The sequence below is a fragment of the Balaenoptera borealis genome (genome assembly GCF_965194805.1).
Source record: "Balaenoptera borealis genome assembly, chromosome: 3".
NCBI classification, from domain to species: domain Eukaryota; kingdom Metazoa; phylum Chordata; class Mammalia; order Artiodactyla; family Balaenopteridae; genus Balaenoptera; species Balaenoptera borealis.
In genome coordinates this window covers 23,854,274-23,879,520 of record NC_138866.1, presented here as the reverse complement: position 1 = coordinate 23,879,520, position 25,247 = coordinate 23,854,274, and the positions used below count along the sequence as shown (strand labels likewise).

Genomic DNA, 25,247 nt, shown 5'->3' with positions numbered 1-25,247 from the left:
TCTTGCCTAGCATCATCTACAGTAAAGTAGTTCTAGTTTAAAATATATTAAAGTGGATATTTCTAAAATTAGGTTCTTCTGGAATTAAACAAAAGGGACTATGTTTTTCCAGGGACTGCTGTAGATGTCACTTTTTAACAAGACAGATAAGGCAGTCAATATATAGACGTTTCATTTTATGGCCAAAACTAACATTTATTCAATCAGTGAGAGATGTCAATTAGAACAGCACAACTTAGGCCATGGGGAAATTGCAGAGCCCCTAACCAGAACATGAGCATTACGTTATCAGATAGGTGACAGTTGTTGCTTCTATAATGACCCTTGCTCTTTACTGCAGTGTCAGAATCCAGGGAAAGAAAAAAACAAATGGCAACTAATTTATCACCAGATTCATAGCCAAATTACCAAAACTTCGAACTAATCAGGTCTGTTTTACAAATGAATAATGACATTCAGGGCCTCTTTGGTTATACAGATGTTTAGATTGCTGATGTCCTAAGAATTCCATAGTCTGTGCTGGCTTTAAAGTTGAGATCAAATTGTTCTTATGTGCCCAGGGTAGCATAACTTTAAGATGAAGGTGTTCTGGGGAAAGAAAAGGAAAAAAGAGCATTTTTTATCTTCTCACTGAAAAAGTCATTGCACTGAAAAAGTGCCAACAAACCCTAAGTAATTTTGTGTTGATTATACTAAATTAGAATAGTGATAGCTATAATCATTTGATCCCCGAGGCATTAATGAAAGTACAGCATTATTTTGTGTGGAATATGTATCATTACCCTTGAGCTTAGGAATGAATGATTATTAGTAAGTCTGATTAAATCTGGAAGCAGTGACACAAGCTATCTTTAACCCACTGATGACAGGGCCATATTGTAATTTTATGATGAATGAATACAGTTTAGCATTTTTAGCACTTGGTGCGGAAAATAAGAAGTCTGCATTCATTTTCTTGATTAGACTGCAAAGTAGTACAGAGAAGCTCATAAGGAATGCTACTTAATGAAATAGTGTTCCTGCTGGTTGATTAGCCTATCATAGCTCCCAAAACCCACAGGATTGGTTATCTTTATATGATCAGCGATATTATTAAGCAACATTCTAGAGATCATGAATTCCTAGATGCAGGAGTACAAAAAAATAAAAATACTATCACTTTGAGTGTATATATTCCCCTTATCTTTCCAAATGCTTTCATGTGTATTTTATGGTTTAATATCATAGTAACTGTTAGAGTGAGTTCGACTTTTTATTACTTGTTTTATGACTAAGAAAAGCACCATACAGTTTAAGTACTTCCTAAAGTCCCATAGACTGTCAGAAAAAACCAGCATGGGAACCCCAGTGTTTTGGATTCAAGTGTAATATATTTTTTTGGCCTCTGTGGAAAATTAATTTTATTTTATAATTACAGACAAATTATTTTTTTGATTCTCTCTTTTAAAAAGGATATCTATTCTGTATGCATAGATACTATTAGAGATTCTTACTGATCAAATGGGTAACAGCCCTGGCTTAAGTTTTAGTGCTAGACAAAACTGTTTCTACAATCCCCAGGCAGTTTAGGACAAGTTCTGATCCCAGCATAGCATCTGACACTCAGTGGTAGCTTGGTAAATATTAGTTCTGTCAACTGAAAAAAAAATTCACAATGTGAGAGTTGTGAGTTAAGTTTTATTTGGGGCAAAAGGAGGACTATAGCCCTGGAGACAGCATCTCAGATAGCTCTGAGGAACTGCTCCAAAGAGGCAGGGGGGAAGGTCAGTATTATCTATGATTTTAGTGAAGGGGGTACCTGCAGTCAAGCACACATGTTAGCAGAGGCTTGCTGCTGGTCACAAGGAGCAGATGTCACCGATGATTTTAGTGCTTTTCTATAGATACGAGGAGATGCAAGAACTTGGGCTCATAAAATCTTCTCCAGAAAATATCTAACTCTCTAAAGGCCAGTTCTGCCAGTTTTGCCCAGAGCACAGAGTGCCTCATTCCTGATCTCCACCCTGAACTCTTTTCAGGGTGTATTAAAGGTCAGCGGCTGCGGTGGCTAGTGACTTAATCCTTGCAGAGAGGCAGATGGCCAGTGCCAAGTTTTAGTTGGCAGTTCCTTTTCTTCTAATTCTTTGTGTGACCTTCTGTGGTCTAATGAAGGAACTTTTCAGTCTTCGTTGACCTAAAAACAATGTTGATGGCCTACTTGATCTTATCTATAAAACTGTTCACAGGCGATTACTCAGTAAAAAAATAAAAATTAGTGACAGTAAAGCCAAACCCTGCAGGGCTAGAGGGAATTAGTGTTTAGTTTCCCTCAAAGCCAAAGCATTTCTACTTGAAACAGAGCTTTGCAGATGAATGGCATTCCCTTTCTCTAAATATTAGCATCATAATGACATTCGGTTGAATAGCTTGAATTTAGGACAATCAGAGCCAAAAATTTAAAGTTACAGAAGTCCTACAGGTCCTGCTTGGCATGTAACAGATCAGGTTCTTTGGGGAAGATAAATGGAGAAATTAATCATTGTAATACAGTGAAATACATGGTAAAAAGGGTATGGATAAGGGGCAATGGTAGTGCCTAGGATAGAGAAAAAAGAAATGTCTTGGGAGTGGGTGGGAGGGAGGGAAAACTATGAAAGGGACATTTGAACATCAAACTAAACAAAGCCAGAAACCTTGGAATTATCTCTGGCACTTTCTTTCCCTTACCCTGCAGATATTCTATCAATGATTGCCAATTTCACCGCTAATCATTTCTCTGCTCCATGTCCTTCTCTAAACCCATCACTGACCTACATGGAGTTCTCATCATCTTGATTTAAAATGGGCTGGCTTATTTGGTATTCCCATTTCCAGGCATATCACCCTCAAAACCGTCATCCAGACTATTTAAAACCTTAAAGCTTAGCACCACCTCCCCCTTGCTTGAAACCCTGCAAGGGTTTCTTGCTGCCTATAGGATAATATCTATCCTGATGATTCTCTGTGGTCTGGCCTCTCCCTACCTCTCATGATATGTTTATGCTGCGGAATTGTTTGTCCTTTCAAGAACATTACACCCCACTTCATGCCTCCATGCGTTTTCCTCTTTTTGTAATACCTTTTCATATCCTTTCCCAACAGGGTGAGTTCTATATGTCTGTCGTTCAGTGTCCCTAATCCAGTAAGATATTGCAGTTCTCCCATCTCAAATCTCCACTGAATCAAGTGCAGTTCTCTGTTTTTTAGAGCACCTGTGCACACAGTATCTCATTCATGTTTGTATTTCCCATTAAGTGCAATACTTGGCACATAATAGTTGCTCAACAAATGTTGGTTGATCTGATCATAACAAAAACATGGATGGATAAGTAGGTAGTTGCTAGGACAAGTGTAGAAATGACAAGGAGGTGTAAAATCAAATGGCATAGTGTAATAATTTTCTGTTGATGAGCAACATATTACCACAAATTTAGTGGCTGAAAACAGCATCCATTTATTATCTCACAGTTTCTATAGATCACAAGTCAGGGTGGGCTTGGCTGGGTTTTCTGCTCATGGTCTCAGCTTGATCTTCAGGCTGAAATCAAGATGTTTGTTGGATTGAATTGTCATCTGGAGATTGGTGAGGTAACAGCTGCTTCAAAGCTTCCTTGGATTTTTGGCAGAATCTATTCCTTGTGGCTGCTGAAGTCATGGCAGCTTGCTTCCTCAAGACCAATGGTGGAGGGTGTCTCTATTGCTTCAAGTCTCTGCCTCCAGGGAAGGCTTAGGCTGTCTTTAAAGGGTTAGCCTGGTTAGGTTGGGCTCATCCAGGATAGTCTTTCTTGATTAACTCAGAGTCTTTAATGAGGGATCTTACTTACATCTGCAAAATCCTTTTGCCTTTGTCATATACCATCACATAATCATAGGAATGATATCCTATCACCTTTGCCATATTCTTTTGTCTAGAAGCAAGTCCAGGTTCTGCCTGCACTCAAGGGGAGGGGATTATCTTAGGGCCCATCTCAAAATCCTGCCCATCACACGTGTAGTTTAGAATGACTTGTAAAATAGATTTATGTGGGTAAGTAGAGGAACATGAGACTAGAAGGAAAGGTAAAGACTATGTCAGGAAATGCCTTATGTGGCCTTCTAAGAAATGTATACATTATCACGTGGGGAGTCATTATGGGGTTAAGAAAGATGACCCTTTAGAGCATAACTTCGGAATAAGAAAGACTTGGAAAATTGGAGGAGGAAGATGGTGTAAACATGGAAAATAGGAGGTATCGAGAGGGCAGATGGAAAGTGGGGAAGGATTAAGAACTGACAGGATTTGATGGCTGATGATTCAGCAGAGGGTAAGGAAATATTCAAAGTCAATGTTTCGAACTAGAACCCCTGGGTGACCAAAATGGAATTGGTCTTGAGTGTTCCTGAATAACACTGAGGTGGTAACTATTTTTGGTGTAGACAGTGAATCTCAGTCTCTTCTGTTCTCATACTCTCTCTCACTTGCCTTGTCTTGTTCCAGAAAGGATCTAGAATGGCTCACCAGTTGAACTCTGCTGTTAAATACCAGTTTGCGATGACTTGGCGTAATGCCTTTAGGGAAGAATGTTTTATTTCTAAATAGCTGGTGCCCTAGGCAGAATTATGTTTTCTAAAGTTATCTGAATCCAGGAGGTTGGCAGCAGTTTTAAAGGACAGTGACCCAGCTTTCAGTTCTGAATTCTAATTTGGATCCATTATCTGACAACTCAGGCTGTTTTAAATCTGGCCTGTCTGTGTGTATAATGCAATTAAATAAGGAAGCGAATGCACAGTGTTGGAATACAGGCAGGCAAAAGTATCTTTTGCTTTTCTCTCTACATCCTCTAAATAAACTCTGGACATCCTTTGTGATTTATAAGTTAATATTTCTGAAAATATCTCATTTATCTTATGTCAGCCTTTAGATGGGAAAAATTAATATAGCAGACCATATGTTATCTTTTTTTAAATAATCACATGATGTGAAATTCACAGCTTTCCTATTCATGTTTTGTCTTCAAAATATTTGTCTTTTTTATGCCCAGTGAAAATCTCCTTTGGTAAATGTAAGCCTTTAGTTTAGAGATTTGTATTTTTGCCTGAGGTGCTACTTTGTTGGTTTTAAAATTTGTGATATAATTGAATTCAGTACACCAGTAAAATTTGTGTGGATTGATTTATGCCCTTTCAATAGTATATAAGAGTTACACAAATAGAATTGAGGAATTTCAGTAATTGGAAGTACAGTCTTCCTCTTTGTTAGAAATCTTGGCTTGGATTTATGGACATCCAGTTTCTACCTAATCTGATGATATGATTCTCTACTGATCTTGTCAGACTTCTACATTGTTAGGTCTGAAAACAAAACAAAACAACAAAAAAAACTGGTTCTTCTACTCTACAGTACTTCGGTTGCCAGATGTGTCTGTTTTTTCCCCACACTAAGCAGTTCTTCAAATCTTGGTGGACCTCAACTGGGTGTCCTACAATTTAACTCAATTCTGACACTAACTGCCTGGAGTTAATGCAGACCCCACAGGTTAAGGGCTCAATCACACAAGACTGCCCCCTACTTCAGATGCTAGTTACAAGTCCCAAGTTGTCATCTGCACTTCTGACCAACTGGTTATACATAAATCAGGAGCTCCACAGAACTCTCCTCAGGTTTAATAATTTGCTCTAATGGCTCCCAAAACTAGTTTGTCATATTTACACTTACTGGTTTATTATAAAGGATGTAATAAAGGATACAGATGAAGAGGTACACAGGGCAAGATATAGGAGAGGGGTATAGAAATTCCATACCCTCTCCAAGTGCACCACACTCTTAACACCTCGGTGTGTTCACCACCTGGAAGCTCTCTAAACCCCGTTGTTTAAGGTTTTTATGGAGGTTCTGTTACTTAGGCATGATTGATTAATTCATTGGCTGTCAGTTATTAATTCAATCCCCAGAGGTCTCGGGGTGGGGCTGAAAGTTCCAACCCTCTAATCACATGGGGTTGGCTCCTCTGGCAACCAGCCCCCATCCTCCAAGAGTCACTTCATTAGCATAAACTCAGGTATGGTTGAAAGAGGTTTGTTATGAATAATTAAAGCTGCTTCTCTTACCCTATCACTCAGGAAATTATAATAGTTTTAGAAGCCCTGTAGCAGCAACTTGGCACGAAGATCAAATATGTACTTCTTATTATACCACAGTGTCACAGATCTGTTCTCTATGTTAAGTTGAAATCAGCCTCTACAAAAACTACTTCCATTTGCTTACAGTCTGTTGACTGTCTCAACCAAGTTACATATTGCTGGGTTCCACTAAACTTCTACTGTCTTTTTTTAAGTTAAATTTTCATGTTTGTTTTAACAAACTGTCGCATATAAATATATAAAAAGTGTTCCTGTAAAGCTTATAATGAAAATAATAAGACAGAAAAATATTGGCCTAATTCCTCCCCACCTCAATCAAGAGGTATCACTTTTAACTCTTTTAGTTTTTTCTTCTGGTTTTACATCCATATTTCTAAATTACGTGCATTACTTTTTGTTTTGGTTTATTTACATTTTATACATGAATGCTCATTTTAGCCATCTAAAATTTTTTTCTAAATATCCTCAATTTTATCTTCCAATCCTTCTGTTAAATAAATCTCTGCTAACAAATATACATAAATATAATTTTTTTTTATTTTCTAAGAGCTTTGTGCTTCATTATTTTTCATTTTAATAGCATTCAGTTTGTGGTTTTTAATAGATGCAAGTTATCTCTGTTAACATTATTAAGAATGAGGCTTTTAAAATAATTATTTTTCTGTTCCCTGCACTGTGTCTTTTTTAATTCTTTTTTTCTTTTTTTCCCTCTTATCTTAGTCTCTGGCTTTCATGTTTCTGTTAGAGGCTATCTTACAATGTCTGGTGAATTGTGGCTGTTTATTCTCAGCTAATGGTAAAACTCTAACAAGCCAATTAGAAGCTATAATTATGGGCGATGTTTTTTTTTTTTTTTTAATCAGTTGGTAAAGTTAGAACATAAATAGGTGGGGACCTAGCCACTTTGTCAAAGGGCTGCCCCTTAAAAATACCTATTATCTCTAGATCTTTTCTCTCAAGTCATTTAGTTTCTCCAATAATTCAGTTTCTTGAGTCTAAGTCAGTTTCTCTGTGTGTGTGAGTGTTTTGTGTATGTAGGTGGGTGGGCAGTGTCTAGAGAACTGAGGAGGAGAGGGCTTAGGGTAGGTGGATTGGTCTCAGGGGTCAATGTGTAAATTTACATGTAACCCTCCTATTTTCATTATGACTTCACATACCTGGCATGGCCTGAGCCTGGGTCCCAAATCCAAAGCGCTCCTGAGTGTATGTATTTCCTTGCCACAGTGGAGAGGGTGTCTATGGGTCCATTTGATCCTTGTATAACTTCCAATCAGTTCTCCTGTTTTCAGCCCTGCCCCTCACCCCTGCTTTCAGAAATATGCAGTGCCTCCAATTCCTATATCTTTCCAGGGTTCTATAGCAAATATACCTTTGTTTACTATTGGCTTCTTCCTCTGAGCCACTTGACTTTCACCTTTTTACATTATCCTCTTCATCATCATGTCCCTCAGGGACCAAATGTCTTCCGTTTGCCAATACTTCTCTTCGTCCCTCCTTCCCCTCCCCACCACCAAGTTACCTCCCACCAACCCTTACTGCAGATCTACCATACCTGCTCCCATTTTCCCCACCTTTGCCTTCTCCCCAAATCACATCTACTTTTGAGCCTAATCTGTTCATTTGGCAGACTACCTACCTTAACCCTGGACAACACCCTTACTTTAATTTTTCCCATTTGCTCCGTGCCACTGCGCACGTCCACACCTAAACCTCCAGTTATCCATTTGCTGTCAGGGAGCATGTTCTGACACTGATTTGGCCTGGGTCAAGTCTGGGATTCTGAATCAAGAGCCTGGGCTTGATGGAGGAGAAATGCCAGAAGGCTTTGATGAGTGGCACAAACGCAAGGGAATAATGCAAGAAGAGTCACCTTACGGAGAAACTACACACTTGATAGTCTGTCCCACCTGACTGCTGAGGCTAAGAGTGAGAATCCACAAGTGACACTGTGGGATAGACTTCAAAGAACAGAGACTTGAGCATTGGGATAGGGAGACTTGGTCATGGAGGAAATTCCCGAGTTGGGTGAACATAGTTGGAGGAGCTTTGGAGAGAGTAGGGAGTTCCCTGGGCTTCTATTGAGAACAGGAGATAGGAGTTGAGAATCCTGACCCAGCTTGGATAACATTGTTTTGCTGAAGAGCTTAAACCAATTGAGGTATCTGTTATTGCTGACCAACTTTAAAAGGTTCTAGAACTGGCAAAACAACTAGGCCTGAGCTAAGTTAAAAGACTAGCATGACCAGCTGGGACAGCAACACAGCAAACTTGCTAATTAGTCTAGAGGAAGCCAATTGCCCACATTTTTATGGACTGCTAATTGCTAAAGTAGCAGCTTGCTCTGAAGACAAAAATAACAGTATGGTAGTTTCTTGAATATAGTATAAAGTGGTCTTCGGGATATAGTCTACATCAACTTTAAAAATATTCTATAGTTCTTAAACTTTAAGCATGCACTGTTATTAATAAAGATATACTTTGGAAGTCAGTTATTTTTTTTTTCTTAGACTGTAAGATGAGAAATTATAGAATATGTGAGACTCTAGTTTGAGCATCTGTACTAAGGATTTTATTTTAAAGTCACTGATTTTCCATTTGAATATCATTTCTCAACCCATTTTAAAACATTTCCCAATAAGAGAGCTAAATAAATAATTTTAAAACGTGCTTTATTCTAAATAATGTGAGATTTTTCCTAAAAATGCTCTCTTTCAACCCAGTTATATTTGGGAAAAGATAATGTATTTAAAGAATTTACCTCTATTTTTTGCAACATTGCCGGCATTCAGTAAGTGTCGGTAGAAAGAAAGAATGAATAAATGAACAGATGCATAAAGATTCGTGTGCATTAGAATGATAGAATTTCACATTTTAAAGAACAATAGAGTACAGTCAGTGCCCTTCCATTATTTTACAGATGAAGAAACTGAGGTAGAGAGGTGAAGTGGGGGGACTGCTCTGGGGTCTCATTACTGTTTAGTGGCAGTCCAGCACTCTTTTTCATTCTAAGTTAATTTTCATTCAACTTAAGAATGAATTACTTCTGCAGGGCTGATTCTGACCCAAATCAGATTAAATCAGTAAAGCCTGGCTTTGTTAAAGGCTCAAATGCCAAATGACAAAAGTAAAGCATCTTTTAAAACAAAAACAAAACCAAAGTAATTGGTGTCTTTGGTTTTATTAAGGAGTGAAGTTTTCAAAGGCAAAGAGGGGAAAAAAATTGGAAACTCTGTGCCACGGACCTAATTTGAAAGTGTGAATGTCAGACTCAATATAAAGGAGTGGTAAGCTAGCCCTGAGGAGCTATAACTGCATAAAAGGTAAAAGCGGATTTCCTTCTCCAGTGAACCAATAGAAGTTCATGTATCTGAAGATTTATTTGTCTGTTGCATTGGTAACTAAAATCCTCTGATAAGATTGACAGCAGACTTAGATATTGCATAATAATTATATATGGCAGAACAAATTTAATGAAGATGCAACTAATTAGTGGATGAATATTTAGACCCAGCAATACCACTGATGGCTCAGATACCAGGTAACATTTCTTCACAGGTAGAATTTATTAAGAAGTAGATGTGAATTGTTGATCTTCTTAATTAAAGGTTTGGTTGCATTTCCAAAGGGCTGTTAATAAATATTGTGCAGTCACTTATCAAACGTGAGACTCTGCCTAAGTTATTAATTATTCTGAGCCTAGTGTTTCTCATTTGTACCAATAGGTTTATAATGGCACCTACCACATGGAGCTGTTGTGAGGATTAAATGAGAGCATGCACGTAAGGTTTTGCATAGTGCGTTCCACATAAAAAGCTCTCAATAAATGTTAGCTATTATTATTGTTGTCAGGCACTCCAGGGAAGCTATATTGTAAGAAACCATACTTCTGTTGCTGCTGCACTGAAACCTCAGTAAATCATTGTTTTCTCACTGGCCTACTATATAATTTTGTGGATATTTCTACCTCAAGATCCTCCCCAAGGGGGCAGTGCAATGTAGTTGAAAGATCTATCACTTGGAATTCAGAACATTTGATTAAAATCCAAAGTTCACAAGTACAATTTGTGCTATCTATTCTAGAACTCCCAGGAAGGTGAGATTCATTCATTTGATCACTTTCTGGCTGAACAAACGTATATCTCTTAAATTTTCTTCAGTCATTGAACGGTTTCTAAAATTGAGATGATCATACCCATCTCACTGGGGTGCTGTGAGGATCAGATGAAGGTATCTAGTGAAAGTTCTCCTTTGCAGACTCCGTGGTGTTGAATGAGTATCGGTTATCGATATTCTCTGAAGGTCCACATTCAGTTACTCCTTCAGGACCCAGGATAAAAGCTACCTCTTCTCTGAAGCTTTTCCTGAGCTCCCCAACCTCCAGTTGTCAGCTCTCCTTCCTCTGCACTCCCATTCCATGTCAACTGAACTTCCTTGGTATTCAAAGAAAGACTGCCTCGTAGAGCAGTAATTTATATTCTTTTATTCCTGCTAACAACACCTTCAGAAGAAAGCACCCATATCTAAATGTCCACATGGTCCCCTATCTTGCTTATAGTAAGTGCTCAACAAATATTTGATTAGTGAGTAAACAAGCTTTTATGAACCCATATGCAACACTAAGTTCTGTAAGTTCCGTAGAAATAGTAAAAACAAATGACTTAATTACAATTTTATCCTTTCAACAAGGTGACCAAATCCTGTAGGATTTGAAATTAATTAGAAATTAACTCATCTTTTATTCATTCATCCTGTTAATCAATAAATAAACATATGTTGAGCATGTTCTAGGTGCCAGGTACTATGGTGGTGGGCACTAGGAATTCAACTCAACAAAAAATTCAATTCAGCTTCTACCCCACAGAGCTTGCAGCTTATACATAATAAGAAATAAGAAGGAAATAATATCAAAACTTGCTTTGGCAGACTAAACATTTAGACCTTTCTTTGTTGAAAGAGGTCAATAAAGAATTCCAAACTACTTTTCCTATCCATTATTAATTCCAACAATTTGGTCACTGTTCATTAGTAAGATTAAATTTGGCTACTGAGAATAGGTCAGGCAAATCATTTTTCTGGTTAAAAAAAAGTTATAGCTGCTGGGTGAAATTTGCTTTGAATTGTTTTTCTTAATCACAAGTAATTGGGCATGTCCTATTCAGTTAGAAATAAATATACAAAGCTACATTGATCTACTTTCCTTGATAACGAGTTTTGAAAACCATAGCTATATTACTTAAACTTACTTTTTTTCACTTATTAAAAAGTCCAGGGGGCACAAGTAACCTTTACAGAATATTTCCACATAACAAGACAAAATTATTTAATGAGACTCCTGGACATATATTTTAATTGAAGAATTACAAGCAATTCTCCACTGACGTGGAGCCAGCCAATATGGTGCAAAATGAATTTCTCAGTTATTGTATTGTCTGGTAGGTAATTTGAGTGAAAGGAAAACTTGCGTTCCAGCAGAAGCCAGTGGAATGTTACATTTTAAAGATGAGGAATGGGTCTTCTCAAGGTTGCTTAACTCCCCACGCTGCTTCCTCACCCCTCCACACGTGTCCCTGCCCACACACACTCACCTACACCAGCTCTAGACTCTGCTTCCCTAGAGCTGTGACGGCTTTTGCGCAAAGCAAATGAAACGTGGAGTGTCTATGTGCCACTTTTTCCACATCAGATCAAGGAGTTTATGGATGAAAAACACCCAAACTGATTTGCCTTTTGTATCAGTCAGGGTCCTGGTGGGAAAACTGGTGACACACAAACGAGTAGTATGATGACACTTGACCTATTTACAATGACGTGGGCAGGACAAGTCTGTGGTCAGAGATGCCCATGGGGTGTGAAAAAGCACCCTTATAGCTGTTACCACGGATAGGCCTAGCAGGGAAAAGGAAGGAATAGTTCCTGGAGCCAAGAGAGAGAGCTGTGGCTACAACTAGCGGAGGGTCTGCACACTTCAGCAGAGAAATGCAAGTGCCGCCAGCCTCTGAGGACTGGCTGGGAGGGAACCGGGGTACTGATACCACAGTCCCACTTTCCCCACTCCCCAGCTTCCTGCCACTGCCTCCCACTTGATGCAACCCAGAAAGATGAGCTTCCCAGAGAGCGGAGGCAGGTGGAGAATGAATCCAAAGGGCCAAACAAAATATCAAGTACACTCTTTATGTAGTAAGTAACATATATGTATTATACCTGTGGTGCAGATGCTCACGAGAAAGGTCTCACTGCTTTGAAGAAAGTTTATAGACATTATTCAGTTAATATTCATAAAACCCTTTTGAGTCAAGCATTATTATTCCCATGGGATGTAACAGAGATTAATGTAAATATGTTCACAGACACCTTCCTTATTCCAGCTCACCAGCTCAGTTCCCTCTTTCATCTTTTCTAAAGAGGAGAGATTCTTTCTTGCTGGAAGAGAGACTAAGTTAATCTAAATAATGAGTGAATGAGAGTGTGAGGGAGTTTCTCAGCAATTTTAAGAGCTAAGGCACCACAGCAGTTTAAGACTGTGAGGGAAGTAAAAAAAAGGTAGGAAAACAGGTTACCTGTATTGGATTACCTTTAATACCCTTCAAGAAACTTGAGTGAAGAATGTAATTACTTTTAACATTTCTATTTGTTATTGGACTGCAGTTTTGAACGAGATGTAGTTTAGAGACTGAACCACATGGTGTTTGCATTTACTAGGGTTACACTCACTTCACATTTATTTAAACTGAGAATTAAAGTGGTTAAGAGTCTTGCCCAAGATCACACCCTCAGAAAGTGCAGAGCTGTCACTCCAGTCCAGGTTTGTTGACTCCAGATCCATCAGTCTCAATTCAGCTTTGGCTGAATTTACCTTTGCTGAGTTTGTTGAATGATAAAGCTTTCTGGAGGAAGGATTTCTTTTAATACCTGGTTAGTATATAGTACCCTCCTTATTAGTTGGAGAGATTGGCCCTTTACACTTGTGTAAAGAGGCTGGTTTAGTAATGGTCAAGTGTCGTTGAGTCATTCAGAGGACTAGTTCCATGATTAAATCTTACTTGCCTCATTTACTTTTATAATGTCAATATACCCATTATTTTTCATTTTTATTTTTTTAACATCTTTATTGGAGTATAATTGCTTTACAATGGTGTGTTAGTTTCTGCTTTATAACAAAGTGAATCAGCTATATATATATATATGTATATCCCCATATCTCCTCCCTCTTGCGTCTCCCTCCCACCCTCCCTATCCCACCCCTCTAGGTTGTCACAAAGCACTGAGCTGATCTCCCTGTGCTATGCGGCTGCTTCCCACTAGCTATCTATTTTACATTTGGTAGTGTATATAAGCAATATACCCTTAAAAATAGGAACTGGACTTATTGTTTCTTCAGTCCATTTAGTCATGACATTGTTATTTCAAGAATGTTGTTTTGATGATATTTAATTGCTCTTAAAGCCCTGTTTGAATCCTACTATACAGATCATTGTATTACATGTCACCTGTGACCCACCTCTGTTTGCTTTCATTCACTGCCTGTCGTAATCAGAAAGCATTTTTTAATCAGGCGTTTTTGTATATTTAAAAAAAAATCAAATTGAGTTTTGTTTCTGGGATATGAAAGATTAAAGAAAACATCCATGTAGGTAGGTAGGAACTACTGACAGCAGAATATCTGATGGATATATGACCTGTCAACTGTTTGCAAACTTCTGCCCCCATCAGTTCCTAGTAAACCTTCCAACTCCCTGCCTGAGATCAAAATCACAGACATTTCCACTGCTGCTCACCTTTCTGATTCTGCTGGGGTTGCTCTATATTAGATTTCTTGTTAAGACAATCTACTTATCCAACTTGCATTTGTGGTACTGTATTTTCATATTAGTTCTAGATTCAGGAATTTTTTAAAGAAATTGATTACATAGTGATAACAATGACTGTGACCATACCTAGCGTCATTCTGAAATAAGAACAAGTCTATGTATTTTCTTCAATCAAAGACACATTAACACACCTTATTGCAGTTAGTGGAGTGGTTAAGGGAACAGACTTTAAAACCAAATAGCCTGTATCTGAATTCTAGCTCAACCACTAACTAGCTATGTGATCTTGAACAAGTCACTGAAACTCTCTGGGCCTCAGTTGTCTCATCTGTATGAAAGAGACAATGTTAGTACTTATTTCTTAGAGTTGTAGTGAGGATTTGTAAATTAATAAATAGTATTTAGGAGAGCATCTGACACATGGCAAACATTCAGCAGTACTGGCTGCTATTATTATTTACCCCTGACCTAACATGATGGTGTAAATTTTCAGTGAAAATTTATCTTCAGTTAAAATTTACCAGGCACTGTGAAACTTCAGTGTCAGGTAGCCCTAGTTCAAATTTCAGGTGGCCCTAGTTCAAATTTCAGTTCTTCCACTTACTAATTAGGTGAACTTGGTCAGGTTATTTGACATTTAGTAATACCAATTTTCATATTCATAAAATAGGATGGTAATATATCTATTTTAGAGGGTTGACATGTGGCATAATATGAAGTTTGGCATATGTAAATTAGATGAATATAAAATACATATGTGAAAAGTACATAGCCAGGTTTTGACTCATAGAAAGCATTCATTAAATGTGGCTATTATTTTTTTCTTTATTATCTTCATTGGAGTATAATTGCTTTACAGTTTTATGTTAGTTTCTGCTGTATAACAAAGTGAATCAGTTATATGTATACATATATCTCCATATCCCCTCCCTCTTGTGTCTCCCTCCCACCCTCCCTATCCCATCCTTCGAGGTGGTCACAAAGCACCGAGCTGATCTACTTGTGCTATGCAGCTGCTTCCCACTAGCTATCTGTTTTACATCTGGTAGTGTATATATGTCAGTGCCACTCTCTCACTTCGTCCCAGCTTACCATTCCCCCTCGCCATGTCCTCAAGTCCATTCTCTGTGTCTGCGTCTTTATTCCTGTCCTGCCCGTAGGTTCATCAGAACCATTTTGTTTTTTTTTTTAAATTCCATATATACATGTTAGCATATGGTATTTGTTTTTCTCTTTCTGACTTACTTCACTCTGTATGACAGACTCTGCGTCCACCCACCTCACTACAAATAACTCAATTTCGTTTCTTTTTATGGCTGAGTAATATTCCATTGTATATATTTGCCACATCTTCTTTATCCATTCATCTGTCGATGGACACTTAGGTTGCTTCCATGTCCTGGCTATTGTAACTAGAGCTGCAATGAACATTGTGGTACATGACTCTTTTTGAATTATGGTTCTCTCAGGGTATATGCCCAGTAGTGGGATTGCTGGGTCATATGCTAGTTCTATTTTTAGTTTTTTGAGGAACCTCCATACTGTTCTCCATAGTGGCTGTATCAATTTACATTCCCACCAACAGTGCAAGAGGGTTCCCTTTTCTCCACACTCTCTCCAGCATTCATTGTTTATAGATTTATTGATGATGGCCATTCTGACTGGTGTGTACCTCACTGTAGTTTTGATTTGCATTTCTCTAATGATTAGTGATGTTGAGCATCCTTTCATGTGTTTGTTGGCGATCTGTATATCTTCTTTAGAAAAATGTCTATTTAGGTCTTCTAAATCCATTTTTGGATTGGATTGTTTGTTTTTTTGATATTGAGCTGCATGAGCTGCTTGTAAATTTTGGAGATTAATCCTTTGTCAGTTGCTTCATTTGCAAATATTTTCTCCCATTCTGAGGGTTGTCTTTTCATCCTGTTTATGTTTTCCTTTGCTGTGCAAAAGCTTTTAAGTTTCTTTAGGTCCCATTTGTTTGTTTTTATTTCCGTTTCTCTAGGAGGTGGGTTAAAAAGGATCTTGCTATGATTTATGTCATAGAGTGTTCTGCCTATGTTTTCCTACAAGAATTTTATAGTGTCTGGCCTTACATTTAGGTCTTTAATCCATTTTGAGTTTATTTTTGTGTACGGTGTTAGGGAGTGTTCTAATTTCATTCTTTTACATGTAGCTATCCAGTTTTCCCAGCACCACTTATTGAAGAGGCTGTCTTTACTCCATTGTATACTGTTGCCTCCTTTGTCAAAGATAAGATGACCATATGTGCATGGGTTTATCTCTGAGCTTTCTATCCTGTTCCATTGATCTATATTTCTGTTTTTGTGCTGGCACCATACTGTCTTGGTTACTGTAGCTTTGTAGTATAGTCTGAAGTCAAGGAGCCTGCTTCCTCCAGCTCCATTTTTCTTTCTCAAGATCACTTTGGCTATTCTGGGTCTTCTGTGCTTCCATACAAACTGTAAAATGTTTTGTTCTAGTTCTGTGAAAAATACCATTGATAGCTTGATAGGGATTGCATTGAATCTGTAGATTGTTTTGGGTAGTATAGTCATTTTCACAATGTTGATTCTTCCAATCTAAGAACATGGTGTATCTCTCCATCTGTTGGTATCATCTTTAATTTCTTTCATCAGTGTCTTATATTTTTCTGCATACAGGTATTTTGTCTCCTTAGGAAGGTTTATTCCTAGGTATTTTATTCTTTTTGTTGCAGTGGTAAATGGGATTGTTTCCTTAATTTCTTTTTCAGATTTTTCATCGTTAGTGTATAGGAATGCAAGAGATTTCTGTGCATTAATTTTGTATCCTGGTCCTTTACCAAATTCATTGATTAGCTTACTGGTAGCATCTTTAGGATTCTCTATGTGAAGTATCATGTCATCTGCAAACAGTGACAGTTTTACTTCTTCTTTTATGATTTGGATTCCTTTTATTTCTTTTTCTTCTCTGATTACTGTGGCTAAAACTTCCAAAACTATGTTGAATAATAGTGGTGAAGTGGGCAACCTTGTCTTGTTCCTCATCTTAGTGGAAATGGTTTCAATTTTTCACCATTGTGTACAATGTTGGCTTTGGGTTTGTCATATATGGCCTTTATTATGTTGAGGTAAGCTCCCTCTATGCCCACTTTCTGGAGAGTTTTTATCATAAATGGGTGTTGAATTTTGTCAAAAGCTTTTTCTACATCTATTGAGATTATCATATGGTTTTTATCCTTCAGTTTGTTAATATGGTGTATCACATTGATTGATTTGCGTGTATTGAAGAATCCTTGCATTCCTGCGATAAACCCCACTTGATCATGGTGTATGATCCTTTTAATGTTCTGTTGGATTCTGTTTGGTAGTATTTTGTTGAGGATTTTTGCATCTGTGTTCATCAATGATATTGGTCTGTAGTTTTCTTTTTCTGTGACATCTTTTTCTGGTTTTGGTATCAGGATGATGGTGGCCTTGTAGAATGAGTTTGGGAGTGTTCCTCCCTCTGCCATATATATATATATATATATATATATATAAATTAATTAATTAACTAATTAATATGTTTTTGGCTGTATTGGGTCTTCGTTGCTGCACATGGGCTTTCTCTAGTCACGGAGAGTGAGAGCTACTCTTCATTGCAGTGCCCAGCCTTCTCATTGCGGTGGCTTCTCTTGTTGTGGAGCATGGACTCTAGGTGCATGGGCTTCAGTAGTTGTGGCTCGTGGGCTCTAGAGCACAGGCTCAGTAGTTGTGGCACATGGGCTAGTTGCTCCATAGCATGTGGGATCTTCCAAGACCAGGGCTCGAACCCATGTCCCCTGCATTGGCAGGCAGATTCTTAACCACTGTGCCACTGGGGAAGTCCCCTCTGCTATAATTTGGAAGAATTTGAGAAGGATAGGTGTTAGCTCTTCTCTAAATGTTTGACAGAAATCACCTGTGAAGCCATCTGATCCTGGGCTTTTGTTGGAAAAGATTTTTAATCACAGTTTCAATTTCAGTGCTTGTGATTGGTCTGTTCATACTTTCTATTTCTTCCTAGTTCAGTCTTGGAAGTTTGTACTTTTCTAAGAATTTTTCCTTTTTTTCCAGGTTGTTCATTTTATTGGCATAGAGTTGCTTGTAGTAATCTCTCATGATCCTTTGTATTTCTGCAGTGTCAGTTGTTAATTCTCCTTTTTCATTTCTAATTCTGTTGATTTGAGTCTTCTCCCATTTTTTCTTTATGAGTCTGACTAATGGTTTATGAATTTTATCTTCTCAAACAACCAGCTTTTAGTTTCATTGATCTTTGCTACTGTTTCCTTCATTTCTTTTTCATTTATTTCTGATCTGATCTTTATGATTTCTTTCCTTCTGCTAACTTTGGTTTTTTTTTGTTCTTCTTTCTGTAATTGCTTTAGGTGTAAGGTTAGGTTGTTTATTTGAGATTTTTCTTGTTTCTGGAGCTAGGATTGTATTGACATAGACTTCCCTCTTAGAACTGCTTTTGCTGCATCCCATAGGATTTGGGTTGTCGTGTTTTCATTGTCATTTGTCTCTAGGTATTTTTTGATTTCCTCTTTGATTTCTTCAGTGATCTCTTGGTTATTTAGTAGTGTTTTGTTTAGCCTCCATGTGTTTGTATTTTTTACAGTTTTTTTTTCCTGTAATTGATATCTAGTCTCATAGCGTTGTGGTCAGAAAAGATACTTGATACAATTTCAATTCTGTTAAATTTACCGAGGCTTGATTTGTGAACCAGGATATGATCTATCCTGGAGAATGTTCCATGAGTACTTGAGAAGAAAATGTATTCTGGTGTTTTTGGATGGACTGTCCTATAAATATCAATTAACTCCTTGTTTAATGTGTCATTTAAAGCTTGTGTTTCCTTATTTATATTCGTTTTGGATGATCTGTCCATTGGTGAAAGTGGGGTGTTAAAGTCCCCTACTATGATTGTGTTACTGTCGATTTCCCCTTTTATGGCTATTAGCATTTGCTTTATGTATTGAGATGCTCCTATGTTGGGTGCGTAAATATTTACAATTGTTATATCTTCTTGAATTGATCCCTTGATCATTATGTAGTGTCCTTCTTTGTCTCTTGTAATAGTCTTTATTTTAAAGTCTATTTTGTCTGATATGAGAATTGCTACTCCAGCTTTCTTTTGATTTTCATTTTCATGGAGTATCTTTTTCCCTCCCCTTACTTTCAGTCTGTATGTGTCCCTAGGTCTGAAGTGGGTCTCTTGTAGACAGCATATATATGGGTCTTGTTTTTGTATCCATTCAGCCAGTCTGTGTCTTTTGGTTGGAGCATTTAATCCATTTACATTTAAGGTAATTATTGATATGTGTGTTCCTGTTACAATTTTTTTAATTGTTTTGGGTTTGTTATTGTAGGTCTTTTCCTTCTCTTGTGTTACCTGCATAGAGAAGTTCCTTGAGCATTTGTTGTAAAGCTAGTTTGGTGGTGCTGAATTTTCTCTCTCTCTTTTTTTTTTTTTTTTAAATAAATTTATTTATTTATTTACTTACTTATTTATATATTTTTGGCTGCATTGGGTCTTTGTTGCTGGGCACAGGCTTTCTCTAGTTGTTGCAAGCGTGGGCTACTCTTCATATTGGTGCGCAGGCATCTCATTGCGGTGTCTTCTATTGTCGCAGAGCACGGGCTCTAGGGTGTGCAGGCTTCAGTAGTTGTGGCGCATTAGCTTAGTTGCTCTGCAGCATGTGGGATCTTCCCAAACCAGGGCTTGAACCTGTTTATCCTACATTGGCAGGCAGATTTGTAACCACTGTACCACCAGGGAAGCCCATGCTGAATCCTCTTAACTTTTGCTTGTCTGTAAAGGTTTTAATTTCTCCGTGGAATCTGAATGAGATCCTTGCTGGGTAGAGTAATCTTGGTTGTAGGTTTTTCTCCTTCATCACTTTAAATATGTCCTGCCACTCCCTTCTGGCTTGCAGAGTTTCTGCTGAAAGATCAGCTGTTAACCTTATGGGGATTCCCGTGTGTGTTATTTGTTGTTTTTCCCTTGCTGCTTTTAATATTTTTTCTTTGTTTTTAATTTTTGATAGTTTGATTAGTATATGTCTTGGCATGTTTCTCCTTGGATTTATCCTGTATGGGACTCTCTGCGCTTCCTGGACTTGATTGACTATTTCCTTTCCTATGTTAGAGAAGTTTTCAACTATAATCTCTTCAAATATTTTCTCTGACCCTTTCTTTTTCTCTTCTTCTTCTGGGACCCCTATAATTGGAATGTTGGTGCGTTTAATGTTGTCCCAGAGGTCTCTGAGACTGTCCTCAATTCTTTTCATCCTTTTTTCTTTATTCTGGTCTGTGGCAGTTATTTTCACTGTTTTATATTCCAGGTCACTTATCCATTCTTCTGCCTCAGTTATTCTGGTATTGATTCCTTCTAGAGTATTTTTAATTTCATTTATTTTGTTGTTCATCACTGTTTGTTTGCTCTGTAGTTCTTCTATGTCCTTGTTAAACGTTTCTTTTATTTTCTCCATTCTATTTCCAAGATTTTGGAACATCTTTACTATCATTACTCTGAATTCTTTTTCAGGTAGACTGCCTATTTCCTCTTCATCTGTTAGGTCTGGTGGGTTTTTACCTTGCTCCTTCATCTGCTGCATATTTCTCATTTAGTTTAACTTACTGTGTTTGGGGTCTCCTTTTTGCAGGCTTCAGGTTAGTAGTTCCCGTTATTTTTGGTGTCTGCCCCCAGTGAGTGAGGTTGGTTCAGTGGCTTGTGTAGTGTTTCTGCTGGAGGGGACTGGTGCCTCTGTTCTGGGGGGTGCAGCTGTATCTTGTCCTTCTGGTGGGCAGGGCCACGTCTGGTGGTGTGTTTTGGAGTGTCTGTGAACTTATTATGATTTTAGGCAGCCTCTCTGCTAATGGGTGGGGTTGTGCTCCTGTCTTGCTAGTTGTTTGGCATGGGGTGTCCAGCACTGGAGCTTGCTGGCTATTGGGTGGAGCTGGGTCTTAGTGTTGAGACGAAGGTCTCTGGGGGAGCTCTCGCTGATTGATATTATGTGGGGCTGGGAGGTTTCTGGTGGTCCAATGTCCTGGATTTGGCCCTCCCACCTTGGAGGCTCAGGCCCGACACCCAGCTGGCACACCAAGTCCCAGCCAGCTATGTGGCTCAGAAGAAAAGGAAGAGGAAAAAAAAAAAAGACTAAAACAAAAAAACGGACAGACAGAACCCTAGGACAAGTGGTAAAAGCATACGTATACAGACAAAATCACACAAAGAAGCATAGATATACACACTCACAAAAAGAGAAAAAGGAAAATAAAAAAATATGTATATATATATAAAAGAAAGGAAGAGAGCAATGAAACCAATAAACAAATCCACCAATGATAATAAGCTCTAAATGCTAAACTAAGATAAACATAAAACCAGAAACAACTTAGATGCAGAAAGCAAACCCGAAGTCTACAGTTGCTCCCAAAGTCCACTGCCTCAGTTTTGGGAACATTCATTGTCTATTCAGGTATTCTTCAGGTGCAGGGTACACCAAGTTGATTGTGGGGATTTAATCTGCTGCTCCTGAGGCTGCTGAGAGAAATTTCCCTTCCCTTCTTTGTTCACACAGCTCCTGGGGTTCAGCTTTAGTTTTGGCCCCGCCTCTGCGTGTAGGCCACCCTCAGGAGTCTGTTCCCCACCCAGACAGGAGGGGGTTAAAGCAGCAGCTGATTAGGGGGCTCTTGCTTACTCACGCCAGGGGGAGGGAGGGGTACAGTAGTCATATTTGGAATGTGGAGTGAGCCTGAGGCAGCAGAGGCTGGGGTGACATTGCAACAGCCTGAGGCACACCCTGTGTTCTCCTGGGGAAGTTGTCCCTGGATCTGGGGACCCTGGCAGTGGCATGCTGCAAGGCTCCCGGGGGCGGTGTGTGTGTGTGGATATTGACCTGCGCTTGTACACAGGATTCTTGGTGGCTGCAGCAGCATTAACGGTTCATGCCCGTCTCTGGGGTCCGAACTGTTAGCCATGGCTTGTGCCCGTCTCTGGAGGTAGCTTAGGTGGTGCTCCGCTTTCTATGGGCAGACAGGGAAGTAATCCCCTCTCCTCACACAACATGAAACAAAGGTCTCTTGCCTCTCCGGCAGGTCCAGACTTTTCCCCGGACTCCTTCCTGGCTAACTGTGGCACGCTAGCCCCCTTCAGGCTGTTTTCACGCAGCCAACCGCAGTCCTCTCCCTGGGGTCTGACCTCCAAAGCCTGAGCCTCAGCTCCCAGCCCCCACCCATCCTGGTGGGTGAGCAGACAAGCCTCTCAGGCTGGTGAGTGCTGGTCGGCACCGATCCTGTGTGCGGGCGTCTTTCCGCTTTGCCCTCTGCACCCCTGTTTCACTCTCCTTCGTGGCTCCGAAGCTTCCCCCACGCCCACCCCTCTTCCCCACCAGTGAAGGGGCTCCCTGGTGTGTGGAAACTTTTCCTCCTTCACGGCTCCCTCCCCAAGGTGCGGGTCCCGTCCCTATTCTTTTGTCTCTGTTTTTTCTTTTTTCTTTTGCCCTACCCAGGGATTCCCTGTGTGGGGATTTTCTTGGGCTTTTGGGAAGTCTGAGGCCTTCTGCCAGCTTTCAGTAGGTGTTCTGTAGGAGTTGTTCCACATGTAGATGTATTTCTGATGTATTTATGGGAAGGAAGGTGATCTCCATGTCTTACTCCTCCGCCATCTTGAAGGTCTCCATGGTTATTATTTTTAGAAGAAATTATCTGTAATGTTACTAATAAAAAAAAAGCACATAAAGTGGAAAGGGAGAGAGTTTCATGTTCTGCAAAAGAAGTGTTGATTCAAAAGTCTTATATTTAAATCTGCAAGTGAGGCTAAACTCAAGGTGTTTTGAAATGATTTTACCAATCAGAAGAATTGCATGTAATATGTAATGATTCCTTTATTCTCCCATTAAAATAATTATTGTCAAAGCAATGACACCTACTTTGACCACTCTGCATGTGTTGCAATAACAGTCCACCCCTCATGTCTCCAAATTTCTGTGACATCATTGGCAGTTTAATAGAGCATCCGATCAGAATATGCTAAAGAGCATTACTATGCTAACTTGGCAGAAGTCTAGTTCAAAAGCAAAGAATCTTGACAGCTTAGACGGTTTGATTCTATTATCAGTACACGTAGGATATATCTCAGGCTATCTGAAAATTGAATTTAGATTTCTAACTTGAACAAACCCCCAAATCTCAGCAAACTAACCCAAAAGAAGAATTTTGTTTTAGTATTAGTTTTGCTCATTCACATGTAGTCCAAGCAGTTAGAATCAGTGAAGGGAAGTGAGGTTCTGTTCCACGCAGTCACCTAGGACCCAAGCTGACAGAGGCCCTGCTGTCTTCCACATTGGGCTTCCAAGGTGGTTCTAGGTATCAGAAGTACCTGGAAGTGGCAAACATCACTTTTGGTCACACTTCATTGGCCAGAGGTTAGTTCCAAGGTCCCACCTCTAGTCGCAAAGGGAGCTGGGAAGTGTAGTCTCTGGCTGACATTGCTTAGCTGAACAGCTCAGTGCTGAGCACAAGTATTTGGTGGCCAGTGAATGATCTCTGCCATACCCTTATTACAGTAGCGTTATAACAATAGAGCTAGTCTCATTTTTCTCCCTCCTCTTCCTTAATTAAAAAGAAAGAAAAAGCACTGAATTGGATGTGCTTGTTTAGAATAAGAACCCTATTTCACCTATCATTGTACCTTTGGTGCCTGACTCAGAGCTTAGCATGTATTAGATATTCACTAAGTATTCCCTGAGTGATCGAATGAACACACACTCCCCATCTTCTTGCCTCGTTCTTCCTTTCTTTCTCCTTTCCTTCCTTCCTTTGTAAATCTCTCTTTTTTTCTGATTTCAAAGGCTTTCAGAGGCTTTATTTTCTGCTAGGCACTGTGACGAGTGATGAGGAATCAAAGACAAATTTAATCTTGGGGAAAAGGCATATCAAAACAAGAATAAAGAAAAAGACATTGATGTAACGTATTAGTAAACATTTCAAAATTGTTAGTTTCATGAAAATGTTTACCAGAGTTAAGAAAGACTAAGTAATCCTCTGTCAAACATGGATATACTATTCTAGGAAGTTTACACTCAGCTCCATCTTTAACTTATGCTAGTGAGACCCCAGCCTTAACAGAATGCTGCCCTCGGGGCCCAGTCTATGGGATCCTGCATAGGTGAGAGACCACTTCCACTTCGTGGTGAAAGCCCTCTCATGCTTTGCTGGGAATGGTAGCGTAATCTAAGATCTGTGTTGTGGTAAGCTGGCCATTCTAGTGGTGGGGATTGTCTAGGTTGGTTTGTTTTTCATAGAGTTTTGAGTTTTCTTATATGGCTCTTGGTGTTTTTTTGTAATTTAATATGCTCCAGTCCTACCTGCATCACAACTGTGTTCTTTCTGATGGTGAAACTGATGATGGCATGGGTCATTTAATTAGCATTAGCAACTGTGGCTTGGCACTGCATCAATCACATTATAGATATTATTTCTTTTACTCCTCACATCAGCCCTGTTAGATAAGTCTCACTGTACATATTTAGAGATTGGGGAAATTATGTTCAAATAGGTTAGGTAAATTGTCTAAAGTTATCTGTCTTAGAAAGGAACAGAACCAGAATCCAAATACAGATTTGCCTGACCCCAAAGCCTGTGTACTCAAGCCCTCTGGCTGATGATCATTTGTTTAGGCTATTAAGGGTGAAAAATAATTTTATCCTCTTTTTCTAGAAAGAGAGATTTACACAGACATTATAGTAACTTTTTCAAAATGTAGGGTGAGGACTAAAACACAAATGTATGGGCTCCTGCGTATTTTTGTTCAGGGTTCAAGAAACCCAGGGTGTTTCTGAATGTGCTACAGGAATTCCAGGGACTTCTTGAATTTAGGGCATTGTGTTATTATGAAAATTAAGCCCATAGGGTATCAGATTTTCAAGGCCTACGACCTCAAGAAGGTTAAGTACCATGTTCTCTTCCTGAACATGCAAAGATATGCTTGTTTGACTAAAGGCTAATTTTCTAATTTCACAGGTATGGTAAGGAATAGATTCCCCCATAAATGAGTGAGTCTTCACAGAAATTACACAGACTCACAGAATATGAGTAAAATTTTTTTAAAAGCAAGATTTTAAAGCAAACTCCTGGCCTCTATGGAGCCTGGAAAGAAGAAAGAGTTGATGTTAACAGAGAGGAGAGGAAGACTCACAGCTTCTTGCTGATTCAAGCTGATTGGAGGAGGAAGTGGTGTCGCTGGCAGTGGCAAGGTTATTTCATATCTCCATGTCCTGAGGGAACTAGGGAC

General features: G+C 39.0%; 1 protein-coding gene and 1 long non-coding RNA gene across 18 annotated transcripts in view; both read left to right on the top strand.

Annotated features, from left to right (window-relative positions):
• Nucleotides 1–25,247, top strand: part of NRXN3 (neurexin 3) — a 1,723,243-nt gene that overhangs the window by 749,581 nt on the left and 948,415 nt on the right. The window lies entirely within an intron of this gene.
• LOC309625373 lies at nt 15,938–19,424 on the top strand. Its single transcript, XR_014242494.1, has 2 exons — nt 15,938–16,711; nt 18,544–19,424. It is a non-coding gene; the product is annotated as an uncharacterized lncRNA (long non-coding RNA).